This window comes from Zea mays, chromosome 8 (genome assembly GCF_902167145.1).
Source record: "Zea mays cultivar B73 chromosome 8, Zm-B73-REFERENCE-NAM-5.0, whole genome shotgun sequence".
NCBI lineage: Eukaryota > Viridiplantae > Streptophyta > Magnoliopsida > Poales > Poaceae > Zea > Zea mays.
The window spans coordinates 144,264,676-144,290,930 of record NC_050103.1 but is presented as its reverse complement, the minus strand read 5'-3'; positions in this window follow the sequence as shown (position 1 = coordinate 144,290,930).

Below are 26,255 nucleotides of genomic sequence, written 5' to 3'. Positions count from 1 at the left end.
CAATGTTGGGGACTTGTTCTCAAATGCTATGAGTTAAGAACAAGGCAACATAGAAAAATGTTAATTGTTAAAGTCCTTCGTCCTTCGAAGCATTATTTCCCTTAGGATATAATGATCTTCGGACGAAGGTTATGAAGGGTATACCTTCATAAATACAATGATGGAGGATGAATTATAAGGAATATGAAGAATAACATAGACAATCGCATATTATTATTATGTAGAAACAGCAATAACATCGAATTACAAAGATACCTTCAGCTTTAAGGAAACGAAAGTACAAGCGTGACGCAAAAGCGATTGTCAGATCAGCGTGAACAGTACGGGGGTACTGTTCACCTATTTATAGGCACAACACACAGCCTATACAAAATTACATTTATGCCCTTTACATTTGATAATAATTCTATAGTAATCTATCGAGGTCTGAATAGCCTTTTCATCTTTAAGTCGGTTTCATTTTTTACCACCACGCCGAAGCTTTCCTACTCACACCTTCGGCGCTGTATCAATCTTCGTATTATTCTGATCTGCTGCGATTCCGACTTGAGTCCGAAGATACCTGCTCACACATTATACTCCAGAAATACTGTTAAATCCTGTTTTTGAGGACCTTCGTAAGCCGAAGGTCCCCAACATCTACCAAGGGACGCAACCTCATCCGACCCCAGCCTCGGCCTCGGGCGGGAACAGTAGTCCCAGGCGGATGCACGCCTCGCCCGAGGGCCTCCTCAGGCAGTGAGCGCACCCTCAGCTTGCCTGAAGCCCAGCTTGGGCGAACTTTGTCGTGCAGCGACCTTGGCCGGATCGCCCTATCAACCGACCGTATCGCATGTGCATTTAATGCGGAGATCGCATGACATCTTATCCTGACCCACGTGCCTCAGTCGGCAAGGTCGAAGTGACCGCAGTCACTTCGCCCCTTTCACTGATCAATCTAATAGGAAAACAGCGCTATTCACCCCGTTCCGACTGCTGTGCCAACCACCAGGGTAAAACTGAGTCACGATCTTCCACGAGTTCGGCCTTGGGCGCAACAGGGAGCTCTGCCTCGCCCGACCTCAGGCCTCGGCCTCAGCCTCGGCCTCGGGAGAAGGTCTCCGCCTCGCCCGACCCCAGGCCTCGACCTCAGCCTCGGCCTCGGGAGGAGTCACAACCTCGCCCGACCTCGACCTCAGGAGAAGTCTCCGCCTCGCCCGACCTCAGCCTCGGACCGACTACGCTACAGGGGATACATCATTACCCTACTCCTAGCTAGCTGCCTCAGGCTACAAAGGAACAAGACCGGTGTCCCATCTAAGGTTACTCCGGTAACAGGTAATGATGGTTCCCCGCGTGCGCCCATGACGTCGGTTGCTCTCAACCTCCTACGAAAGCAAGGAAACGTCAGCAGGATCCATGCCGCACCGCCAGCTGTGCTTTCACAGGGCTCAAGGCACTTCTCTGACGGCCACGTTAGCGCATGTACAGGGCTCAAGGCACTTCTCCGCCAGCCACGTTAGCACATAGCTACACCCCCATTGTACAGCTGGGCATCTCCTTGTATCTATAAAAGGGGATGTCCAGGGCCTTCCCAAGGCACGTTCACGCTGAGACACGTGGAGGTGGACGTTGACACACAGACATGTTCACATGGACACATGTTGACGACGGGGCACGTCGACATAGAGGGAGGCGGGGCAGACGAGATAGGCAGAGACGGACGCACGCAGGGACTCTCTCTCTCTCTCTCGCCCTCGCTCTCTCGTGATGCTTGTAACCCCTACTACGAGCACCCCGGTGCAGGATAACATAAGCCCCATTTCCCTCTTGTGTTCCATCTTGCATCAACTCATCTGGGCAGGGGCACGCAACAACAAATTCACTGGTTGGTTGACGGACCTCGCGGGTCCGAAACGTCGACAATTAGCATTTTTCAATTTAACATGTTTTTTATTTTCTTTAATAAGGAATTCCTCTTGGCTATCCAAAAGTTTATCCTTCTCATGAATAGCTCCAATTAGTTCATTTAATTTTTTCTTTTGTTCCATGTTGAGGTTGGCAAAAAGAGTAAGTAAATCATCTTTATCTTCACTAGAGCTACCCTCATCACTAGATGTTGTATATTTGGGGGTGGCTCTAGATTGTACCTTCTTTTTCTTGCCGTCCTTCGCCATGAAACACTTGTGGCGACGTTGGGGAAGAGGAGGCCCTTGTTGACGGCGATGTTGGCGGCGTCCTCGTCGGAGGAGTAGTAGGTGGAGCTCTCGTCGGAGTCCCATTCCCGGCACACATGGGCATCGCCACCCTTCTTCTTGTAGTACCTTTTCTTCTCCTTCTTCTTCCACTTCTTGTCTTCGCCCCTGTCACTATCACTAGACATTGGGCATTTAGCGATAAAATGATTGGGCTTACCACATTTGTAGCACACCCTTTTGGAGAGGGGTTTGTAGTCCTTCCCCTTCTTTTGCTTGAGGATTTGGCGAAAGCTCTTGATGATGAGCGACATCTCCTCGTTGTCGAGCTTGGAGGCGTCGATTGGAAGCCGACTTGATGTAGACTCCCTGTTCTCTTCTTCTGTAGCCTTGAATGCGACGGGTTGCACCTCAGGTGTGGAGGTGGCACCTTGCTCCAAGTTGAAAATATGTTTGAAGTCTTTGATCATAAGTTCAAAGCTCACAAACTTGCCAATAACTTCCTTGGGAGACATCTGTTTATATCTAGGATCTCCATGGATTAGTTGCACTTGAGTGGGATTACGAAAAACAAGTGATCTAAGAATAACCTTGACCATTTCATGGTCATCCCACTTGGTGCTCCCGAGGTTGCGCACTTGGTTCACCAAGGTCTTGAGCCGGTTGTACATTGCTTATGGCTCCTCTCCCTTGTTGAGGACGAATCGACCGAGTTCTCCCTCGATCGTTTCGCGCTTGGTGATCTTGGTCACCTCGTCCCCTTCATGTGCCGTCTTGTGAACATCCCAAATATCTTTGGCACTCTTTAACCCTTGCACCTTATTATACTCCTCTCAACACAAGGAGGCGATGACTATAGTTGTGGCTTGGGAGTTTGAAAGGGAAATGTGCCCTTGGGCCATTTCTAAGTATTTTGGTGATTTAGTGTCCAACACAAGTGCCTAAGTGTTAAATGGTGGACAAAGTACAAATCAAGTATAAAGGTATGTTTCTCAGACTTAGTACATTGTTTTAGACACTAATGTATTGTGTCTAAGTGCTAGAAACAGGAAAAATAAAGTTGAAATTAAAGAGTGCTTTGTTCAGCCAAAGTCATCTCTGTCTGGGTGCACCGGACTGTCCGGTGGTGCACCGGACAGTGTCCGGTGCGCCAGGCTGACTCAGGCGAACTTGCTGCTCTCGGGAAGTGATTAACGGCGTACGGCTATAATTCATCGGACTGTCCGGTGAGCCAACGGTCGACCGGGCCAACGGTCGGTCACACGATCCGCGCGAGACACGTGGCAGAGCCAACGGTCGGAAGGGGGCACCGGACTGTCCGGTGTGCACCAGACAGTGTCCGGTGCGCCAACGGCTCCAAAGCGCCAACGGTCGGCTTCGCCAAAGAAGGAAAGAAATCCACACCGAACAGTGTCCGGTGGTGCACCGGACTGTCCGGTGCGCCAGGCGACAGAAGGCAAGAAATGCCTTCCTGGAATGCACTCAACGGCTCCTAGCTGCCTTAGGGCTATAAAAGGGACCCCTAGGCGCATGGAGGAGGATACCAAGCATTCTCTAAGCATTCCTAAGCACCAAGACTTCGATTCCACGCATTTGATTCTTAGTGATAGCAACTAGAGCTCCATTTGAGTTGTGAACTCGCCGGGTTGTGTTGTGAGCTCTTGTTGTGACTTGTGTGCGTGTTGTCGCTCTAGTTTTGTGTCTTGTGTGCGTTGCTCATCCCTCCCTTACTCCGTGCTTCTTTGTGAACATCAAAGTGTAAGGGCGAGAGGCTCCAAGTTGTGGAGATTCCTCACAAGCGGGATATAGTAAAGTGAAAGCAAAACACCATGGTATTCAAGTGGGTCTTTGGACTGCTTGAAAGGGGTTGATTGCAACCCTCGTCCATTGGGACGCCACAACGTGGAGTAGGCAAGTGTTGGACTTGGCCGAACCACGGGATAAACCACCGTGCCATCTCTGTGTTGATATCTTTGTGGTTATCGTGTTGTGCAAATTCTCCTCTCTAGCCACTTGGCTTATTCGTGCTAACTCCTAATCAAGTTTTGCGGATTAAGTTTCAAGTTTTCGCAGGATCACCTATTCACCCCCCCCCCCCCCCCTTCTAGGTGCTCTCAGTTGTTATCGGAGCCGTTCTCTTCAAGAAAGGGACTAATCGCCCGAAGAGATGGATCCTAAGGGCAAGGGGATTGTGATCAATGATAAGGAGAAGGAGTCCTTCGTCAACGAGCCAAAAGATGACAAGCCTACCGACTCGGGCTCGGGCCACAAACGAAAAGATGGAAAGAAGAAGAAGACAAGGCGCATCAATGAGATCGTCTACTATGACGACAGCGACGAGTCCTCTTCTTCCCAAAAGGACGACGACAACGACTACGAGAAAAAGAAGACAGTTAACTCAAACTTCTCTTTCGATTATTCTCGTATTCCGCATAGCTCAAATGCACATTTGCTTTCCATTCTTCTTGGCAAACCTCCTCACTTTGATGGAGAGGACTACGGGTTCTGGAGTCACAAAATGCGTAGTCACTTATTCTCTCTCCATCCAAGCATATGGGAGATAGTCGAGAATGGAATGAAATTTGATAGTACTGATAGTCCCATGTTCATTAATGAGCAAATTCACAAAAATGCACAAGCTACTACTGTTCTTCTAGCTTCTTTGTGCAGGGACGAATACCATAAGGTGAGCGGCTTGGATAACGCCAAGCAGATCTGGGATACCCTCAAGATCTCACATGAGGGGAACGACGTCACCATGCTCACCAAGATGGAATTGGTGGAGGGAGAGCTCGGGAGATTTGCGATGATAAGGGGGGAGGAGCCAACCCAAACATACAACAGGCTCAAAACCCACGTCAACAAGATAAGGAGCTATGGAAGCACGCGATGGACGGACCATGACGTTGTCCGCCTAATGCTAAGGTCCTTTACCGTCCTTGATCCACATCTTGTGAACAATATTCGTGAGAATCCTAGGTACACGAAGATGACGCCCGAGGAGATCCTTGGAAAGTTCGTAAGCGGGCGGATGATGATCAAGGAGGCTAGATATGTCGACGATGCATTAAATGGCCCAATCCAAGAGCCTCAAACTATCGCTCTCAAGGCAACAAGGAGCAAGGAGGCGCTACCTAGCAAGGTGGCGCAAGTTGAGGCGGCCGGGCTTAATGATGAAGAGATGGCCCTCATCATCAAGCGTTTCAAGACGGCGCTAAAGGGTCGCAAGGAGCACCCCAACAAGAACAAGACGAAGGGGAAGCGCTCCTGCTTCAAATGTGGTAAGATTGGTCACTTTATCGCTAATTGTCCCGATAATGATAGTGACCAGGAAAAGAAGAGTGGAAAGTGGGAAAAGAAGAAGAACTACAAGAAGGCGAAGGGCGAGGCACATCTTGGAAAGGAGTGGGATTCGGATTGCTCCTCGTCCGACTCCGACAACGAAGGACTCGCCGCCACCTCCTTCAACAAGTCATCCCTCTTCCCCAACGAGCATCACACTTGCCTCATGGCAAGGGAAAAGAAGGTAAGCACTCGTAATACTAGTACTTATGCTTCTTCAAGTGAGGATGAGTCTAGTGATGATGAAATAGATTATTCATGTTTATTCAAGGGCCTAGATAGAACCAAGGTTGATAAAATTAATGAATTAATTGATGCCTTGAATGATAAGAATAGGTTATTAGAAAAGCAAGAGGATCTTTTATATGAAGAGCATGATAAATTTGTTAGTGCACAAAATTTTCTTGCTCTAGAAGTTAAAAGGAATGAAATGCTCTCTTGTGAACTATCTACTTGTCATGAAACCATTTCTACTTTAAAAAGTGTGAATGATGATTTAAATGCTAAACTAGAAGTAGCAAGTAAATCTAACTCTTGTGTAGAACATGTTATGATTTGCAATATGTGCAAGGATTTTAATGTTGATGCTTGTAGTGAACACCTAGTTTGCATTTCTAAATTAAATGATGAAGTGGCTAGTCTTAATGCCCAACTTAAGACTAGCAAGAGTGAATTTGACAAGCTAAAATTTGCAAGGGATGCCTACACGATTGGTAGACACCCCTCAATTAAGGATGGTCTTGGCTTCAAGAGGGAAGTCAAGAACTTAACAAGCCATAAGGCTTTCATCTCCGCCAAGGAGAAAGGGAAGGCCCCTATGGCTAGTAGTGCTCAAAAGAACCATTGTCACACCCGGTTTTAGAAGGCAAACCGAATGCGAACCATGTACGTGCCAGGATCAGTTATTCACGTACACAGCAGTTACATAACATGGACATCATCACACAGTGCTCAAAATAGTATTAAAAGGGAATAATAGTTGATTACATCATATGTCTGAGACGTCCATATAGTTCTTACAATAAATCAAAGTGCGGAAAAGAAACGTAGATAACTGCGGCCTTCACAGGCAGCCGACTGGGGGTTGCCGCTAACCCACACCTAGAACTCGTCGTAGTCTTGGAACTCCTGGAAGTCTCCTTCCACAGCTTCATCTTCGCCTGAGCAGTGGTTGCAATGCTGACAACCTAGGGGGGGGGTTGGTGTGTAGAGCAAGGGTGAGTACACATCAACATACTCAGCAAGTATCCTGTTTGGCTGTAGTGGACTAGCTTTATGTGGGGATAAGTCAAGCAGTTGCTTTTAGTTGGTCAGATTATTACTTACTAGTAGAAAGCCAAGTTTTAGCATTACCCAAGTTATTAACCCGATGTACCCTTTCCAAACGGAAAGAATACCACTTACCAGCACCATAGTCATAACCAAAACCATCGATCTCATAGCCACCTGTACCACAATGTCTCTGATCAAGTACCACTAATCACTGGAGCTCCCTTGGCCGCTCATAACCGCGAGCACGGCTGATATATCAGTTTTCAAACACTCTGCAGAGGTTGTGCACTTTACCCACAAGCCGTGATTCCCTCTTGCCTCGGGCCGATCAAACCCTTAAACACTACCAAGGTGAATAGGCAGGGTTTCACTACGTAGCCTTTACAAAGATTCCCCGGGACTGTAGCCACCCGTTCGGTTTCCTAAATGCACCGCACTCCTCCCCAAGGGGCGAACCCAAACTTGGCAGAGCGAGCCGCATACACCGAGCCCCATTGACGGCACGACGGCTAAGTGAACTACACCCCAGATCCTCTAATTATTCAGCTAAGGGCACCCCATTCCACCCTCATGGTTGCACTGTTTTCCCGGGCGGTCATCCATAGAACAGGTCCTTACGGAGAGGCACTCGAGAAACCGCTCGAGCCCCCTTGAAGACCACAAGTATAACATCATAATAAGAGAGGGGAAAACAGCGTATCATAGATAATCTCATCATGTTCATTGATTAGAGTTTGAGCAATAGCATAAGGCTAAACAATAATAATAATAATCCAACCCAGATAGGTAAACAAGGACATGGATAACAAAAGCTAGTCAATCCTTAGGTATAAATGTGTAATGCGGGAGGTGAATTAAATAATGAATAGGACAGAGATAGGTCAAAGGACACTTGCCTCCACCAACCGACTGCTGCTCAGGGGCTTCTCCTGCGAGTTCCTCGGGCTCTTCGACCGAATCGTTCTCTAAGCGGGTGCAAACATACATACATCCATCCATTGAAATTAGGAAACCAACAATACACCATACAAGAGAACAAGTAGATTAAACATGCATAGAATACCACATATAATAATGAGTTACTATGGTTAGAAAGGAATGAGAAAAGGTCTCGCGAGAGTTAAAGCTTATGCCCAAGACGCGCTACGGGTTGGTGAATAACTAGACGTCACGTGCTCTAGTTTTTAATTGGTTCTAACAAAAGAATTAGCTACATGCATTAATGGAAACCTAGTCATTTTTAGTTGATCAACATTGAACTGGATAAACAATTGATTATATGAATCAACTAGCGTAACAGAATTCTAAATTAAGTTTCCTATTTCAATAACATGAACAATGATTAACCTGCCTAGAATAAAATAAATAACAGTAATGAAAGAAAATAAAATAAAAAAAATAAAAAAAATAAAAAAGGGGGGCGGTTGAACCGGCCTGGGGTAGGGGCGGCTGGGCAGGGCGCGGGCGCGGGGCAGGGGGCGGCCGAGCCGGCCAGGGGCGCGGGGCAGGGGGCGCAGGGGCGGCGGCGGCCGAGCTGGGCGGCGGTTGGGCCGGGGAGGGGGAGAGGGAAGGGAGGAGAGGGGGAGGGCTCACCGGGGACGGGGCGGGGCGGCCGAGCTGCAGGGGCGGCCGAGCTGCAGGGGGCGGCGGCTAGGGCAGGGGGGCGGCGGCTGGGGTGGGGAAGAGAGAGAATGAGAAGGAGGGAGAGGGGTTTTGGGGAAATTGGGGGAAAGGGAGGGGCGGCTGGGCCAATGGGCCCAAAGGGGGCGCGCACGGGGGGCGGCTAGGCCGGCCAGGGTGGCCCACGGCGCGGGAGAGAGAAAGAGGAGGAGAGAGAAAGAAAAAGAAAAAGAAAGAAAAGGTTTTCTTCTCCTTTTTGAAATCCGATCTTCCTAGATGAATGCACTTACATTTTTAAGCAATCGAAAGAATGCATGGTTTGGCATGGTGCATCAAACAACATAAAGTAATTTAGGGTTTTTCTTTACACGGGAATTCCAAGCCGAACTCCGCTGTAACTTTGGAAAAGATCAAGGTTTAGCGAGGGAATGAGAAAAAGAACAGGGTAACGCCTGAATTTGGTGAAAAAAAAAGACGAAAAAATTCTACCCCCAAATTCAGGGCGTTACAAACCTATCCCCCTTAAAAGAATCTCGCCCTCGAGATTCAGGGTTGGCTAGCAAAGAGCTCAGGGTACTTAGCCATCAGATCATCTTCACGCTCCCAGGTTGCTTCTTCCTCAGAGTGGTGATTCCATCTGACCTTGCACATTCTGATGGTCTTCCTTCGGGTGAGTCTGTCTGCAACCTCAAGGATTTGCACTGGCTTCTCAACGTAGGTCAAGTCCTCCTGGACTTCAAGACCTTCCACTGGCAACTGCTCTTCTGGCACACACAAGCACTTCTTCAACTGAGACACATGAAAGACATCATGCACAGCAGACAAATTCTCTGGCAAACTGAGCCGATAGGCCACTTCTCCACGTCTTGCAAGAATCTGATACGGACCAATGTAGCGGGGTGCTAGCTTGCCTTTCACTCCGAATCTTCTGACTCCTCTGATCGGTGACACTTTCAGATAGACAAAGTCTCCGACTTCGAAACTCAGCTCTCTTCTTCTTGTGTCTGCATAGCTTCGCTGCCTTGATTGCGCTATCTTCAGATTCTCTCGGACCATCTTGATGTTCTCTTCGGCTTCAAGCAAAATGTCTGGCCCAAACACTTGCTTTTCTCCAGGCTGATCCCATTGCAACGGAGTTCTACAACTCCTTCCATAGAGCGCCTGAAATGGTGACATCTTCAAACTGGCCTGGTAACTGTTGTTATAGGAAAACTCTGCATAGGGCAATCGCTTATCCCATCCGGACTGATCTTGCAACGCACAGGCTCTCAACATGTCTTCAAGAATTTGGTTGGTCCTTTCGGTCTGGCCATCTGTCCGCGGGTGATAAGCTGAACTGAAATTCAGATGCGTGCCCAAGGCTTCATGCAACTGCTGCCAGAAATGAGAGGTGAATTGCGTTCCTCTATCTGATACTATCTTCTTTGGCACACCATGAAGACAAACGATCCGAGACATATACAATTCTGCCAATACGGCACTGCTATAGTTGGTCTTGACTGGTATGAAGTGGGCTGACTTGGTCAAGCGGTCCACTACTACCCAAATGGAATCGTAGCCGGCTCGAGTGCGAGGCAATCCGACTATGAAATCCATACCAATTTCGTCCCATTTCCACTGAGGGATCTGCAACGGTTGCAACAATCCAGTAGGTCTCTGGTGCTCTGCCTTAATTCTTCGACAACTATCGCACATAGCCACATGCTCTGCGATTTCCCTCTTCATTCCGTACCACCAGAATTTCTTCTTCAGATCCTGATACATCTTCTCACTGCCAGGGTGAATCGAATAAGCTGTCTCATGAGCTTCCTTGAGAATCAACTCCCGAATGGACTGGACATTGGGAACACACAAGCGGTCTTTGAACCATATCACGCCTTCTGCATCTTCTCGAAAATCTTTGCCTCTGCCATCTAGAATCAGTCGCCGGATCTCACTGATCTTCTCATCATTCTTCTGCGCTTCTTTAATTTCGCGCTCCAAGGTAGGTTCCAACTCAACTGTAACTCCTCGCGAATTGTTCAGAAATCCGAGACTTAACCTGTCGAACTCCTTGGCCAACTCATAAGGCATCGGACGAGCGACCATCAGATTGACTTGACTCTTTCTGCTCAAAGCATCTGCCACTACGTTTGCTTTGCCTGGATGGTAATGAATCTCCAACTCATAGTCTTTGATCAACTCTAACCATCTTCGTTGCCTCATGTTCAACTCTGACTGAGTGAATATGTACTTCAGACTCTTGTGGTCTGTGTAAACATCGCATTTCTGTCCATACAGATAGTGCCTCCATGTCTTCAGTGCGTGAACCACTGCTGCCAACTCTAGATCATGGATTGGGTAGTTCTTCTCATGAACCTTCAGCTGTCGGGACGAGTAAGCCACAACTCTTCCCTCTTGCATCAACACACATCCCAAACCTGTGTAGCAAGCATCACAATACACCGAGAAGGGCTTGTGCACATCAGGCAAGACTAGGACAGGCGCTGTAGTCAGCTTCTCTTTCAGCGCTTCAAAGGCCTCTTGGCATTTCTGGGTCCACTTGAACTCAACTTTGTTGCCTAGCAACGCTGTCATTGGTTTCGCAATCTTCGAAAACCCTTCAATGAATCGCCGATAGTATCCGGCCATTCCAATGAAACTCTTGATTCCTCGAGCATCTGTTGGCGCTTTCCAGTTCAGAATGTCTGCCACTTTCTTCGGATCCACAGCCAATCCTTCTTTGTTGATTATATGACCCAAGAACAGGACTTCACTAATCCAGAACTCACACTTGCTCAACTTTGCATACAACTGGTGCTCTCGCAATCTCTGCAACACCATCTTCAAATGATCTGCATGCTCTTCTTCGCTTTGAGAGTAAATCAGAATGTCATCAATGAATACCACCATAAACTTATCGAGATAATCCATGAATACACTATTCATCAAATTCATAAAGAACGCTGGCGCATTGGTCAAACCAAAAGACATCACTGTGAACTCATACAAACCATACTTGGTAATAAATGCCGTCTTCGGAATGTCCGAAGGTCGGATCCTGAGCTGATGATAACCTGACCTCAGATCAATCTTGGAGAACACACTGGCTCCTCTCAACTGGTCGAACAGATCTTCTATTCTGGGCAAGGGATACTTGTTCTTGATCGTGACTTCATTCAAAGCTCGGTAATCGATACACATCCTTTTGGTGCCATCTTTCTTTTCTACGAACAAGACAGGGGCGGTCCAAGGCGAGGTGCTTGGCCGGATGTAACCTTTCTCTGACAGCTCATCAATCTGCTCCTTAAGCTCAACCAACTCTGGTCCAGATATTCTGTAAGCTCTCAGAGATAGGGGCGGTTCCAGGAAGAAGCTCTATGGCAAACTCAACTTTCCGCTCTGGTGGCATACCCGGTAAGTCCTTTGGAAACACATCTGGGAACTCAGACACAACCTTGATACTCTCAATTGGGTCTGCTTCACTGCTATCAACGGCTATCTGATAACAACTTCCTTTCTTTGGCTCAGGCGGGACTAACTCGGTCACCACTTCCTCTCCTAGTGGAGACACCAACTTGATTGTCCTTTTATCACAACTGATAACTGCCTGATACTTATCTAGCCAATTCATCTCTAGGATGACATCTATTCCCTGAGTACCCATTACTATAAGGTTGGCGGGAAACGCTATCCCCCTTATTTCCACACTTATATTCAAACAAATGCTATCGGCTCGAATTCTACCACCGGCTGAGTCAATTTGAATGGGGGTTGACATGGTAGTAATTTGGAAGATTATGTGCTTCTACCCATGATGCAGTAATGAAAGAATGCGTTGCTCCGGTATCAAATAACACTTCTGCAATATGGGAGTCGACTGGGAACATACCTACTATCATGCCGGGGGTCTCCTGAACTGCTTCCGCCTCCAAGTGGTTCAGTCTCCCATGATTGTAACGCGGCTGAGAGCGATTGCCTGCTCCAGGCTGAGACACATTCTGCTTTGCTGGGGCATTGGGACCTGACTGCTGCTGGGCTGCCTTGTTCGGACATTGCATCACCCAGTGGCCTTGCTCTCCACAGTGGAAACATGCCCTGTTTCCAACCTGAGCTAGTGCTGCCTGATTGTTCTGCTGGGCTGCTGGGGCAGGAAGGCGAGGTGCCTGCTGATTCTGCCTTTGAAACTGACCTCCTGACTGATTGCTCTTACGGTTCTGGTACTGATGCTGAGGATACTGCCTTTGGAACTGCTGATGCTGCTGAGGTGGACGCTGGTTCTGCCTGAACTGCTGAGGTTGATTGCCTGAGAAACGAGGACGACTGCTGCTTCCAGGCTGGGGTCCACTGATCTTGCGCTTACGATCCTTCATCTCCTTACGCTTCCTCTCTGTCATGATTGCTCTGTCAATCAGGTGCTGGAATGTCGGGAAGGTGTGATTCATCAGTTGGTACTGCAGAGGGTCAACCAAGCCTCTCAGGAAACGGTACTGTCGCTTGGCGTCGGTGTTGACATCTTCAGGAGCATAGCGAGACAATTGCAGAAACCTGTCTCGATACTCACTGACAGACAACGGCCCTTGCTTGAGAGCCAGGAACTCCTCCTTCTTCACTGTCATCAGACCTGCAGGAACATGGTACTAACGAAAGCTTCCTCTGAACTCTTCCCAGGTGATGGCGTCAGGGTGGGCATGGGTGGCGAGGTAAGACTCCCACCATGACTGGGCTGCTCCTCTCAACAGACGGGGACCATACAAGACTTTCTCCCTGTCATCGCACTGAGCGGTATGCAACTCCCGCTCCACAGTGCGCAGCCAGTCTTCAGCATCCATGGGGTCAGAAGAATGAGCGAACGTTGGTGGATGACCTCTCATGAATTCAGCACGCTTGTCTCTGGGCATCTGAGGCATCTGAGGCTGAGGTGGGGCCTGCTGCTGTTGCTGCTGCTGCTGCTGAATGGTGGCCAAAGTCTGACCGATGGCTTGAACTGCCTGAGTCTGCATCAGAAACATCTGCTCGATGGACATCGGGGGCGGGGGCGGCAGGTGCTGCTGCTGGGGCACCTCATCCTGTTGAGCGGCTCGCTCCTGCTGAGCACACCTTCCTCCTCTGCGCCTGTTCTCTGACATCTGCAGAATGCAACCACACATCAGAACTGATCTGGCAAATCTTGCAGCATAAGGAAAGAGTAGAGGATTCTTCAACGGCACTGAACAGATGAGCATCTTCACTGATCTCCAACACAGACCACACAGCTTCTCAGATAAAGAGGAAAGGGGAATAAAAGGTTTCCCAACTATATAACTAACTCCATTAACATAATAGGTAAACCAAAATGCAGGGGATACCCACACTCTGGTGACAATCATTACAAAGATCCAAACCAAACATAGTTCATCATGACAAACATAAATGCACAGGATATAGCAAACTACCCTGTCTAACTAAGACTAACTAAAACTGAGACTAACGCTAAGACTGAAGCTTCTATGTATATATATATTTCGTATTAATTACAAGATCCAACTCTGACGATCTATGGTTCTAGAGTTATCTTGGTCTTGCAGTCGGGATTGCTATAAGACTGGGATCCACGCCGAGGTGAACGGTACAGGTGCTGAGTCCCGACGGGAGCGGGGGAACCACCATCCAGGTGACGACGTTCCGCGCGCTCAGCCCGCAGCTGGGCGATCTCAGCACGAGCCCTACTCAGCTCGTCCAATGCATGGTCCAGCTCCGTGTTTAGCACGGCGGCTAGGTTGACTGTGCTGCTCAACCTAGGATTGCCCTCACCGACGGGTGAGACAATCACGCCTCCTGTGCTGCCAGATGAACGGCGGGGGTAATACCTCAGGTCAAGACCGTCAGCTACCCCACCGAAAACCGAGCAGTAGTGCGAAAGCGCACGCCGTGCAGCATCTTGCATGGCTGCCTCAGCTGAGTCCCGCTCAGAGATAGAATAGTGCTCTGAGTAGGCCTCTGCACCCTGGAGACTGTTCTTCGGACGGCGCACCAAGCAAGTTGCCTCCCAGCGGTCCAGGTAGACCCCGCGACAGTGCTGGTAGACCACACAGCGATACTCGATGGACCAAGTATGCCGGTTAAGTGCCCGACGTAGCAGGGTATCGAGCGCATCGTGGAAGTGGCACCCGCGAGCAGCGTCGCGAGTGATGGATCGAGCAAACCATCCTTCCAGCTCATGGTTAGCAGAGAAGTCGGTGTCGTGGCTCGAGCTGTCGTCGCCATCTCCGTCGTCTGGATCTCCTCCAGCAGCTACTCCAGGGGCTGGGGCGCCCTGTGGTGGTGCAGGGGGCGCCTCCAGGGGAAGCACAGGGGAGCAGCTCCTCACAGACTCTATCTCCTGCTGGAGCGAGAAAGAAGAGCCCTGCTGCTCCTGCTCCTGTCGTCGACGTTCCTGCTCCTCATGCAGGCGGTGGTGCAGTCTCTCCAAGTGGCTGGACAGTCCGGCCACGGGACGGCGAAACGGACGCTCAGCAAGGCGGGAGGGTAAGAAGGGGATGACGGACTTTCGTGCAGTGTGTCTAAGTCGAGCCATCTATAAAAGACATCGCAAGCAAAAGGGTGAGAACAGAATCAATATGACCAGCAAATAATGAATCATGAGTAAATGAAGGATTAGAATAAAACATGATTTTCAGCAAGGTATAATATATAGTAGAACATAGGTTTGGTCGGTATGACCAACTTTTGAAGGGATATCAAAGTCAAGGAAGGGACAGAGGTCTATAGTCCTTAGAACGACCATTCTACTCTAGGTTAGCGGTCCTACAGTCAGCACGGCTTTGATACCACTTATGTCACACCCGGTTTTAGAAGGCAAACCGAATGCGAACCATGTACGTGCCAGGATCAGTTATTCACGTACACAGCAGTTACATAACATGGACATCATCACACAGTGCTCAAAATAGTATTAAAAGGGAATAATAGTTGATTACATCATACGTCTGAGACGTCCATATAGTTCTTACAATAAATCAAAGTGCGGAAAAGAAACGTAGATAACTGCGGCCTTCACAGGCAGCCGACTGGGGGTTGCCGCTAACCCACACCTAGAACTCGTCGTAGTCTTGGAACTCCTGGAAGTCTCCTTCCACAGCTTCATCTTCGCCTGAGCAGTGGTTGCAATGCTGACAACCTGGGGGGGGGTTTGGTGTGTAGAGCAAGGGTGAGTACACATCAACATACTCAGCAAGTATCTTGTTTGGCTGTAGTGGACTAGCTTTATGTGGGGATAAGTCAAGCAGTTGCTTTTAGTTGGTCAGATTATTACTTACTAGTAGAAAGCCAAGTTTTAGCATTACCCAAGTTATTAACCCGATGTACCCTTTCCAAACGGAAAGAATACCACTTACCAGCACCATAGTCATAACTAAAACCATCGATCTCACAGCCACCTGTACCACAATGTCTCTGATCAAGTACCACTAATCACTGGAGCTCCCTTGGCCGCTCATAACCGCGAGCACGGCTGATATATCAGTTTTCAAACACTCTGCAGAGTTTGTGCACTTTACCCACAAGCCGTGATTCCCTCTTGCCTCGGGCCGATCAAACCCTTAAACACTACCAAGGTGAATAGGCAGGGTTTCACTACGTAGCCTTTACAAAGATTCCCCGGGACTGTAGCCACCCGTTAGGTTTCCTAAATGCACCGCACTCCTCCCCAAGGGGCGAACCCAAACTTGGCAGAGCGAGCCGCATACACCGAGCCCCATTGACGGCACGACGGCTAAGTGAACTACACCCCGGATCCTCTAATTATTCAGCTAAGGGCACCCCATTCCACCCTCATGGTTGCACTGTTTTCCCGGGCGGTCATCCATAGAACAGGTCCTTACGGAGAGGCACTCGAGAAACCGCTCGAGCCCCCTTGAAGACCACAAGTATAACATCATAATAAGAGAGGGGAAAACAGCGTATCATAGATAATCTCATCATGTTCATTGATTAGAGTTTGAGCAATAGCATAAGGCTAAACAATAATAATAATAATCCAACCCAGATAGGTAAACAAGGACATGGATAACAAAAGCTAGTCAATCCTTAGGTATAAATGTGTAATGCGGGAGGTGAATTAAATAATGAATAGGACAGAGATAGGTCAAAGGACACTTGCCTCCACCAACCGACTGCTGCTCAGGGGCTTCTCCTGCGAGTTCCTCGGGCTCTTCGACCGAATCGTTCTCTAAGCGGGTGCAAACATACATACATCCATCCATTGAAATTAGGAAACCAACAATACACCATACAAGAGAACAAGTAGATTAAACATGCATAGAATACCACATATAATAATGAGTTACTATGGTTAGAAAGGAATGAGAAAAGGTCTCGCGAGAGTTAAAGCTTATGCCCAAGACGCGCTACGGGTTGGTGAATAACTAGACGTCACGTGCTCTAGTTTTTAATTGGTTCTAACAAAAGAATTAGCTACATGCATTAATGGAAACCTAGTCATTTTTAGTTGATCAACATTGAACTGGATAAACAATTGATTATATGAATCAACTAGCGTAACGGAATTCTAAATTAAGTTTCCTATTTCAATAACATGAACAATGATTAACCTGCCTAGAATAAAATAAATAACAGTAATGAAAGAAAATAAAATAAAAAAAATAAAAAAATAAAAAAGGGGGGCGGTTGAACCGGCCTGGGGCAGGGGCGGCTGGGCAGGGCGCGGGGCAGGGGGCGGCCGAGCCGGCCAGGGGCGCGGGGCAGGGGGCGCAGGGGCGGCGGCGGCCGAGCCGGCCATGGGGCGGCCGAGCTGGGCGGCGGTTGGGCCGGGGAGGGGGAGAGGGAAGGGAGGAGAGGGGGAGGGCTCACCGGGGACGGGGCGGGGCGGCCGAGCTGCAGGGGGCGGCGGCTAGGGCAGGGGGGCGGCGGCTGGGGTGGGGAAGAGAGAGAATGAGAGGGAGGGAGAGGGGTTTTGGGGAAATTGGGGGAAATGGAGGGGGCGGCTGGGCCAATGGGCCCAAAGGGGGCGCGCACGGGGGGCGGCTAGGCCGGCCAGGGCGGCCCACGGCGCGGGAGAGAGAAAGAGGAGGAGAGAGAAAGAAAAAGAAAAAGAAAGAAAAGGTTTTCTTCTCCTTTTTGAAATCCGATCTTCCTAGATGAATGCACTTACATTTTTAAGCAATCGAAAGAATGCATGGTTCGGCATGGTGCATCAAACAACATAAAGTAATTTAGGGTTTTTCTTTACACGGGAATTCCAAGCCGAACTCCGCTGTAACTTTGGAAAAGATCAAGGTTTAGCGAGGGAATGAGAAAAAGAACAGGGTAACGCCTGAATTTGGTGAAAGAAAAGACGAAAAAATTCTACCCCCAAATTCAGGGCGTTACAACCATGCCTTCATGTATCATGATAGGAGACATTCTAGAAATGTTAAAAGAAGTTATGATGCTTTTGATTCTCATGCCATGGTTGCTTCTAGTTCTTCTATTATGCATGATAGAAATGTGGCTAGGAAAAATGTTGTTAATCATATGCCTAGAAGAAATATTGCTCATTTTCCTAGGAAAGTAATGAATGAACCTTCTACAATTTATTATGCTTGCAATGCTTCCTTTGCTATTTGTAGAAAGGATAAGAAAATAATTGCTAGGAAATTAGGGGCCAAATGTAAGGGAGACAAGACTTGCATTTGGGTCCCTAAGACTATTGTGACTAACCTTGTAGGACCCAACATGAGTTGGGTACCTAAGACCCAAGCCTAAATTTGCCTTGCAGGTTTATGCATCCGGGGGCTCAAGCTGGATTATCGACAGCGGATGCACAAACCACATGACGGGGGAAAAGAGGATGTTCTCCTCCTACGTCAAGAACAAGGATCCCCAAGATTCAATCATATTCGGTGATGGGAACCAAGGCAAGGTGAAAGGGTTAGGAAAAATTGCTATTTCATCCGAGCACTGTATTTCTAATGTGTTCTTAGTTGAGTCGCTTGGATATAACTTGTTGTCTGTGAGTCAATTATGTAATATGGGATATAATTGTCTATTCACAAATGTAGATGTGTCTGTTTTTAGAAGAAGTGATGGTTCATTAGCTTTTAAGGGTGTATTAGACGGCAAACTCTATTTAGTTGATTTTGCAAAAGAAGAGGCCGGTCTAGATGCATGCTTAATTGCTAAGACTAGCATGGGCTGGCTGTGGCATCGCCGTTTGGCACATGTGGGGATGAAGAACCTTCACAAGCTTCTAAAGGGAGAACACGTGATAGGTCTAACCAATGTTACTTTCGAAAAAGATAGACCTTGTGCAGCTTGTCAAGCAGGGAAACAGGTGGGAAGCTCTCATCATGCCAAAAATGTGATGACAACATCAAGACCCCTGGAGTTACTTCATATGGACCTCTTCGGACCCGTCGCCTATCTGAGCATAGGAGAAAGTAAGTATGGTCTTGTTATAGTTGATGATTTTTCCCGCTTCACTTGGGTATTCTTTTTGCAGGATAAATCTGAAACCCAAGGGACCCTCAAGCGCTTCCTAAGGAGAGCTCAAAACGAGTTTGAGCTCAAGGTGAAGAAGATAAGGAGCGACAATGGGTTCGAGTTCAAGAACCTTCAAGTGGAGGAGTATCTTGAGGAGGAAGGAATCAAGCACGAGTTCTCCGCTCCCTACACACCACAGCAAAATGGTGTGGTAGAGAGGAAGAACAGGACGCTTATAGACATGGCGAGGACGATGCTTGGAGAGTTCAAGACCCTCGAGCGCTTTTGGTCGAAAGCCGTGAACACGGCTTGCCACGCCATCAACCGAGTCTACCTTCATCGCCTCCTCAAGAAGACTTCGTATGAGCTACTAACCGGTAACAAACCCAATGTTTCGTATTTCTGAGTATTTGGGAGTAAATGCTACATTCTAGTGAAGAAGGGTAGGAATTCCAAATTTGCTCCCAAAGCTGTAGAAGGGTTTTTGGTAGGTTATGACTCAAATACAAAGGCGTATAGGGTCTTCAACAAATCATCGGGTTTGGTTGAAGTCTCTAGCGACGTTGTATTTGATGAGACTAATGGCTCTCCAAGAGAGCAAGTTTGTGATCTTGATGATGTAGATGAAGAAGACGTTCCAACGGCCGCAATACGTACCATGGCGATTGGAGATGTGCGGCCACAGGAACAAAATGAGCGAGATCAACCTTCTTCATCAACAATGGTGCATCCCCCAACTCAAGACGATGAACAGGTTCATCAAGAGGAGGCGTGTGATCAAGGGGGAGCACAAGATGATCATGTAATGGAGGAAGAAGCGCAACCGGCACCTCCAACCCAAGTTCGAGCGATGATTCAAAGGGATCATCCCGTCGACCAGATTTTGGGTGACATTAGCAAGGGAGTAACTACTCGGTCTCGTTTAGTTAATTTTTGTGAACATTACTCCTTTGTCTCTTCTATTGAGCCTTTCAGGGTAGAGGAGGCCTTGCTAGATCCGGACTGGGTGTTGGCCATGCACGAGGAGCTCAACAACTTCAAGAGAAATGAAGTTTGGATACTGGTGCCTCGTCCCAAGCAAAATGTTGTGGGAACCAAGTGGGTGTTCCGCAACAAACAAGACGAGCACGGGGTGGTGACAAGGAACAAGGCACGACTTGTGGCAAAAGGTTATGCCCAAGTCGCAGGTTTGGACTTCGAGGAGACTTTTGCTCCTGTGGCTAGGCTAGAGTCCATTCGTATTTTGCTAGCATATGTCGCTCACCATTCTTTCAGGTTGTTCCAAATGGATGTGAAGAGCGCTTTCCTCAACGGGCCAATCAAGGAGGAGGTGTACGTGGAGCAACCCCCTAGCTTCGAGGATGAACGGTACCCCGACCATGTGTGTAAGCTCTCTAAGGCGCTCTATGGACTTAAGCAAGCCCCAAGAGCATGGTATGAATGCCTTAGAGACTTTTTAATTGCTAATGCTTTCAAGGTTGGGAAAGTCGATCCAACTCTTTTACTAAGACATGTGATGGTGATTTTTTTTGTGTGCCAAATTTATGTCGATGACATAATATTTGGTTCTACTAACCAAAAGTCTTGTGAAGAGTTTAGCAGGGTGATGACTCAAAAGTTTGAGATGTCGATGATGGGTGAGTTAAGCTATTTCCTTGGGTCCCAAGTGAGGCAACTCAAGGATGGGACCTTCATCTCCCAAACGAAGTACACGCAAGACTTGATCAAGCGTTTTGGGATGAAGGACGCCAAGCCCGCAAAGACTCCAATGGGAACCGACGGACACACTGACCTCAACAAAGGAGGTAAGTCCGTTGATCAAAAGGCATACCGGTCTATGATAGGGTCCTTACTTTATTTATGTGCTAGTAGACTGGATATTATGCTTAGTGTATGCATGTGTGCTAGATTTCAATCCGATCCAAAGGAGTGTCACTTAGTGGCAGTGAAGCGAATACTTAGATATTTAGTCGCTACGCCTTGCTTCGGGATCTGGTATCCAAAGGGGTCTACCTTTGACTTGATTGGATATTTAGACTCCGACTATGCTGGATGTAAGGTCGATAGGAAGAGTACATCAGGGATGTGCCAATTCTTAGGAAGGTCCCTGGTGTCATGGAGTTCTAAGAAACAAACTTTTGTTGCCCTATCCACCGCTGAGGCCGAGTATGTTGCCGCAGGACAGTGTTGCGCGCAACGACTTTGGATGAGGCAAACCCTCCGGGACTTTGGCTACAATCTGAGCAAAGTTCCACTCCTATGTGATAATGAGAGTGCTATCCGCATGGCGGATAATCCTGTTGAACACAGCCGCACAAAGCACATTGACATCCGGCATCACTTTTTGAGAGACCACCAGCAAAAGGGAGATATCGAAGTGTTTCATGTTAGCACCGAGAACCAGCTAGCCGATATCTTTACCAAGCCTTTAGATGAGCAGACCTTTTGCAAGTTGCGTAGTGAGCTAAATGTCTTAGATTCGCAGAACTTGGATTGATTTATAGCATACATGTGTTTCATGCTTTGATCATGTTCCTTTAAGCATTTTGTTGTTTATTTATGGTGCTCAAGTTGTACAAACACTCCCCGGACCTTACAAGTCCATTTGCAAGTGATGCACAAATTTAGGGGGAGATGTGCTACAACTTGACCCTTTGAGACTAACTGTGTACTTGAGTTTGCTTAATTTAGTCCCAAAGGAGGTTCGAAAGGGAAAAGGTGGACTTGGACCATGCAAGACTTCCACTGCACTTAGATGAAAGAGTAACTTATTCCAAGTTCATCTATGTACTCTTATTGCCTTTTTACTCTTAGTTGAAGATTTTGGTGAGGCAATGGGGTTAAAGGGTCAAAATTGATCCCGTTTTGGTGCTTGATGCCAAAGGGGGAGAAAATAAGGCCAAAGCAAGAAATGGATCAGCTACCACTTGAGAATTTTGAAAAAGTAGAGTTAGAGTTTTTTGTTTGTCAAAATACTCTTGTTTGTCCCTTTTGTCATAAGTTGGTCTCTTGTGGGGAGAATGATAGATTATGAAAAAAAGGGGAGTTTTTGAACTCTTTGATAAATTTCTCTTGAAATATCTCTCTTTATGTTTCAACAAGTGTGTTTGACTTAGAGATAGGAAATTGAGTTTGATTTGCAAAAACAAACCAAGTGGTGGCAAAGAATGATCCATATATGTCAAATTTGAATCAAAACAATTTTGAGTTCTTATTTGAATTGATTTTGCACTTGTTCTACTTGCTTTATGTTGTGTTGGCATAAATCACCAAAAAGGGGGGATTGAAAGGGAAATGTGCCCTTGGGCCATTTCTAAGTATTTTGGTGATTTAGTGTCCAACACAAGTGCCTAAGTGTTAAATGGTGGACAAAGTACAAATCAAGTATAAAGGTATGTTTCTCAGACTTAGTACATTGTTTTAGAGACTAATGTATTGTGTCTAAGTGCTGGAAACAGGAAAAATCAAGTTGAAATTAAAGATGGCTTTGTTCAGCCAAAGTCAGCTCTGTCTGGGTGCACCGGACTGTCCGGTGGTGCACCGGACTGTCCGGTGGTGCACCGGACAGTGTCCGGTGCGCCAGGCTGACTCAGGCGAACTTGCTGCTCTCGGGAAGTGATTAACGGCGTACGGCTATAATTCACCGGACTATCCGGTGTGCACCGGACTGTCCGGTGAGCCAACGGTCGGCCGGGCCAACGGTCGGCCGCGCGATCCGCGCGAGACACGTGGTCGAGCCAACGGTCAGAAGGGGGCACCGGACTGTCCAGTGTGCACCGGACAGTGTCCGGTGCGCCAACGGATCCAAAGCGCCAACGGTCGGCTTTGCTAAAGAAGGAAAGAAATCCGCACCGGACAGTGTCCGGTGCGCCAGGCGACAGAAGGCAAGAAATGCCTTCCTGGAATGCACTCAACGGCTCCTAGCTACCTTAGGTCTATAAAAGGGACCCCTAGGCGCATGGAGGAGGATACCAAGCATTCTCTAAGCATTCCTAAGCACCAAGACTTCGATTCCATGCATTTGATTCTTAGTGATAGCAACTAGAGCTCCATTTGAGTTGTGAACTCGCCGGGTTGTGTTGTGAGCTCTTGTTGTGACATGTGTGCGTGTTGTCGCTCTGGTTTTGTGTCTTGTGTGCGTTGCTCATCCCTCCCTTACTCCGTGCTTCTTTGTGAACATCAAAGTGTAAGGGCGAGAGGCTCCAAGTTGTGGAGATTCCTCGCAAGCGGGATATAGTAAAGTGAAAGCAAAACACCGTGGTATTCAAGTGGGTCTTTGGACCGCTTGAAAGGGGTTGATTGCAACCCTCGTCCATTGGGACGCCACAACGTGGAGTAGGCAAGTGTTGGACTTGGCCGAACCATGGGATAAACCACCGTGCCATCTCTGTGTTGATATCTTTGTGGTTATCGTGTTGTGCAAGTTCTCCTCTCTAGCCACTTGGCTTATTCGTGCTAACTCCTAATCAAGTTTTACGGATTAAGTTTCAAGTTTTCGCAGGATCACCTATTCACCCCCCCTTCTAGGTGCTCTCAGAGTTAAAGTGCCTAATTTGGGCGACCTCGTCCGAGTCGTAGCCTTTGTCCCCTACCTTAGGTACCTGCGCTCCAAACTCAACAATGTCCCAAATGCTTGCGTGGAGTGAGGTTAGGTGATGCCTCATTTTATCACTCCACATACAATAATCCTCACCATCAAAATATGGTGGTTTGCCTAAGGGAACGGAAAGTAGAGGAGCGCGCTTAGAAATACGGGGATAGCGAAGGGGCATCATACTATACTTCTTGCGCTCATGGCGCTTAGAAGCGATGGATGCCTCGGAGCTTGACGTGGAGGGCGACGATGAGTCGATCTCGTAGTAGACCACCTTCTTCATCTTATTTTTCTTGTCGCCACTCCGATGCGACTTGATGGAGGGAGGGGATCCCTCCTTTGCTTTGTTGCCGAACTCCCTTGATGGAGCCTTCCCAAGGCTTGCGGGCTTGTCGCCGGTTTCGATCTCCCTCTTGGTGTGATCTCCCGACATCACTTCGAGTTGTTAGACTCTAATAAAGCATCGGGCTCTGATACCAATTGAAAGTCGCCTAGAGGGGGGTGAATAGGCGTAATCTGAAATTTACAACTTAAAACACACACTACAAGCCGGGGTTAGCGTTAGAACTTAAACCGAGTCTAGGAGAGAGGGGAAAACAAATCAAACGAAAATCAAGCGAATGAACACGGTGATTTGTTTTACCGAGGTTCGGTTCCAAAGAACCTAGTCCCCGTTGACGTGGTCACAAAGACCGGGTCTCTTTCAACCCTTTCCATCTCTCAAAAGGTCACTTAGACCGAGTGAGCTATCTCCTTAATCAAACAGGTCACTTAGACCCCGCAAGGACCACCACAACTTAGGTGTCTCTTGCTTTGATTACAAGTCTCTTTAGAACAAGAATGAGGAAGGAAGAAGGCGATCCAAGCAACAAGAGCGCAAATGAACACGAACACACGCTCTCTCAAGTCACTAGGTGGTTGGAATGAATTTGGGACTTGGAGAGGCTTTGATCTTTTGATTTGTGTCTAGGAGTGAATGCACTAGCTCTTGTATTGAATGAAAACTTCAGAAGACTTGGATGATTGGAGTTGTGGTGGTTGGGGGGTATTTATAGCCCTCAACCACCAACAATCCGTTGGGGAAGGCTGCTGGCGATGGACGCACCGAACAGTCCGGTGCGCCACCGGACAGTTCCTATTCACTGTCTGGTGCGCCACCACGTCACCCAATCGTTAGGGTTCGGGAGCAGTCGACCGTCGGCGCTGTTGTCCTCTTGCGGCATCGGACAGTCCGGTGCGCCATCGGACAGGTCATGTTCACTATCCGGTGCGCCTCTGACTCTGCGGCTCTGACTCTACGCGCACTGTTCATCTGTCATCCGCTTTTGCAGTCGACCGTTGGAGTGAGTAGTCGTTGCTCCGCTGGCACACCAGACAGTCCGGTGAATTATAGCGGAGCGTGGCTCAGTTTTCCCGAGAGTGGTTGGTTCATCTTCGTACGGACATGGTGCGCCGGACACTGTCTGGTGGCACACCGGACAGTCCGGTGCGCCAGTCCACAGCACACTCAAGTTTCTTTTGCTCCTTTGAATTTGATCCCTAACTTCAATATTTATTGGTTTGTGTTGAACCTTTTTGCACCTGTAGAGCATGTATTCTAGAGCAAACTAGTTAGTCCATATATTTGTGTTGGGCATTCAACCACCAAAATTAATTGTGGGAAACGATTAACCCTATTTCCCTTTCAGGTATAGGACTAGATCCTAAATGTGAAGGTCAGATGGTCAAGTATTATCATACCGACTGTTTGTATGAGGCTAATTTACTATGTGTGGTGGTGGGAACCTTTCTACTTCCCTTTGTCTTGGGTGGTACTCAATCTTAGGTGCGGGAATGATTTGGCTTTGATGGCCCGAAGGTGGAGGAGGGTAGTGCTACTATGGTGCAGAATGTGGATTTGTATTATCAACATTGTGTCATTCTTAGGTCATCAGACGTTCCACGGTGGGCTATAGAACGGTCCCATATGGGGCCAACTGGTTATACTCGGCCAGTCTGACCATGGCGAGAGGAGTTGTTGGGTCAATTAGGTGTTGTGGAGGTAGCGGCTATCCTTAATATGAGTTTACCGTCATACCATATAATTGTTGGGATTGTGTAGGCCTATTTGTTGATGATGCATCCAGCGAGGTTGCCTCTATTGCGACATCATGGGATGGAAAACTGGGAATAGTAGATTTTTCAAATGTGTGTGTGAGTTTTTTTAGTGTCTCTTCTATCTCCCTATGCGTTTGTTCTAACTGATCTTGTTGTAATTCCACAAAATGCATAATAGATTGATCATCACTGGAATTACTTACATTGCTATCATTGAGCAAAGGTACGAGGGAGTCGAGCTTTATTTCCCATTACTTGATAATCTTCTAGTGTCGATCCATCGCGGAGTGTGACAAGAATTTCTCCTTCGCTTCTTCGCGTACCCAAGCGCGTTGTCGCGGTGCGTCGTCATCCACTGCTTCATGAGATCATGGAACCATAGCTCCTCCTCGACCGATAGACTCTCCATAGTTGGCCTAACGATGTTACTTGGGAAGATGTTGGTACAATCTTTGAAATCGACCATCATGGTCGATCTAATAGATCTGAAGCGCAGTCGTCCCCAGCGGAGATGCCAAAAATTGTGTTCGCGTTTTTTTGGGACCAAACACCAATAATCCCTAGACCCCGCTTGCGCGGAACAAGACCTTGGGAATCTCTCTGGAAGAGCGTGGAACGTCCGCGGTAGGTCATCGAACCATCTGTGACTCTGCGCAGAGAGCCCTGCTCTTCTCTGCGGGTGCGCAAACCGTCCTTGTGGAGGCGGCGGACTGTCC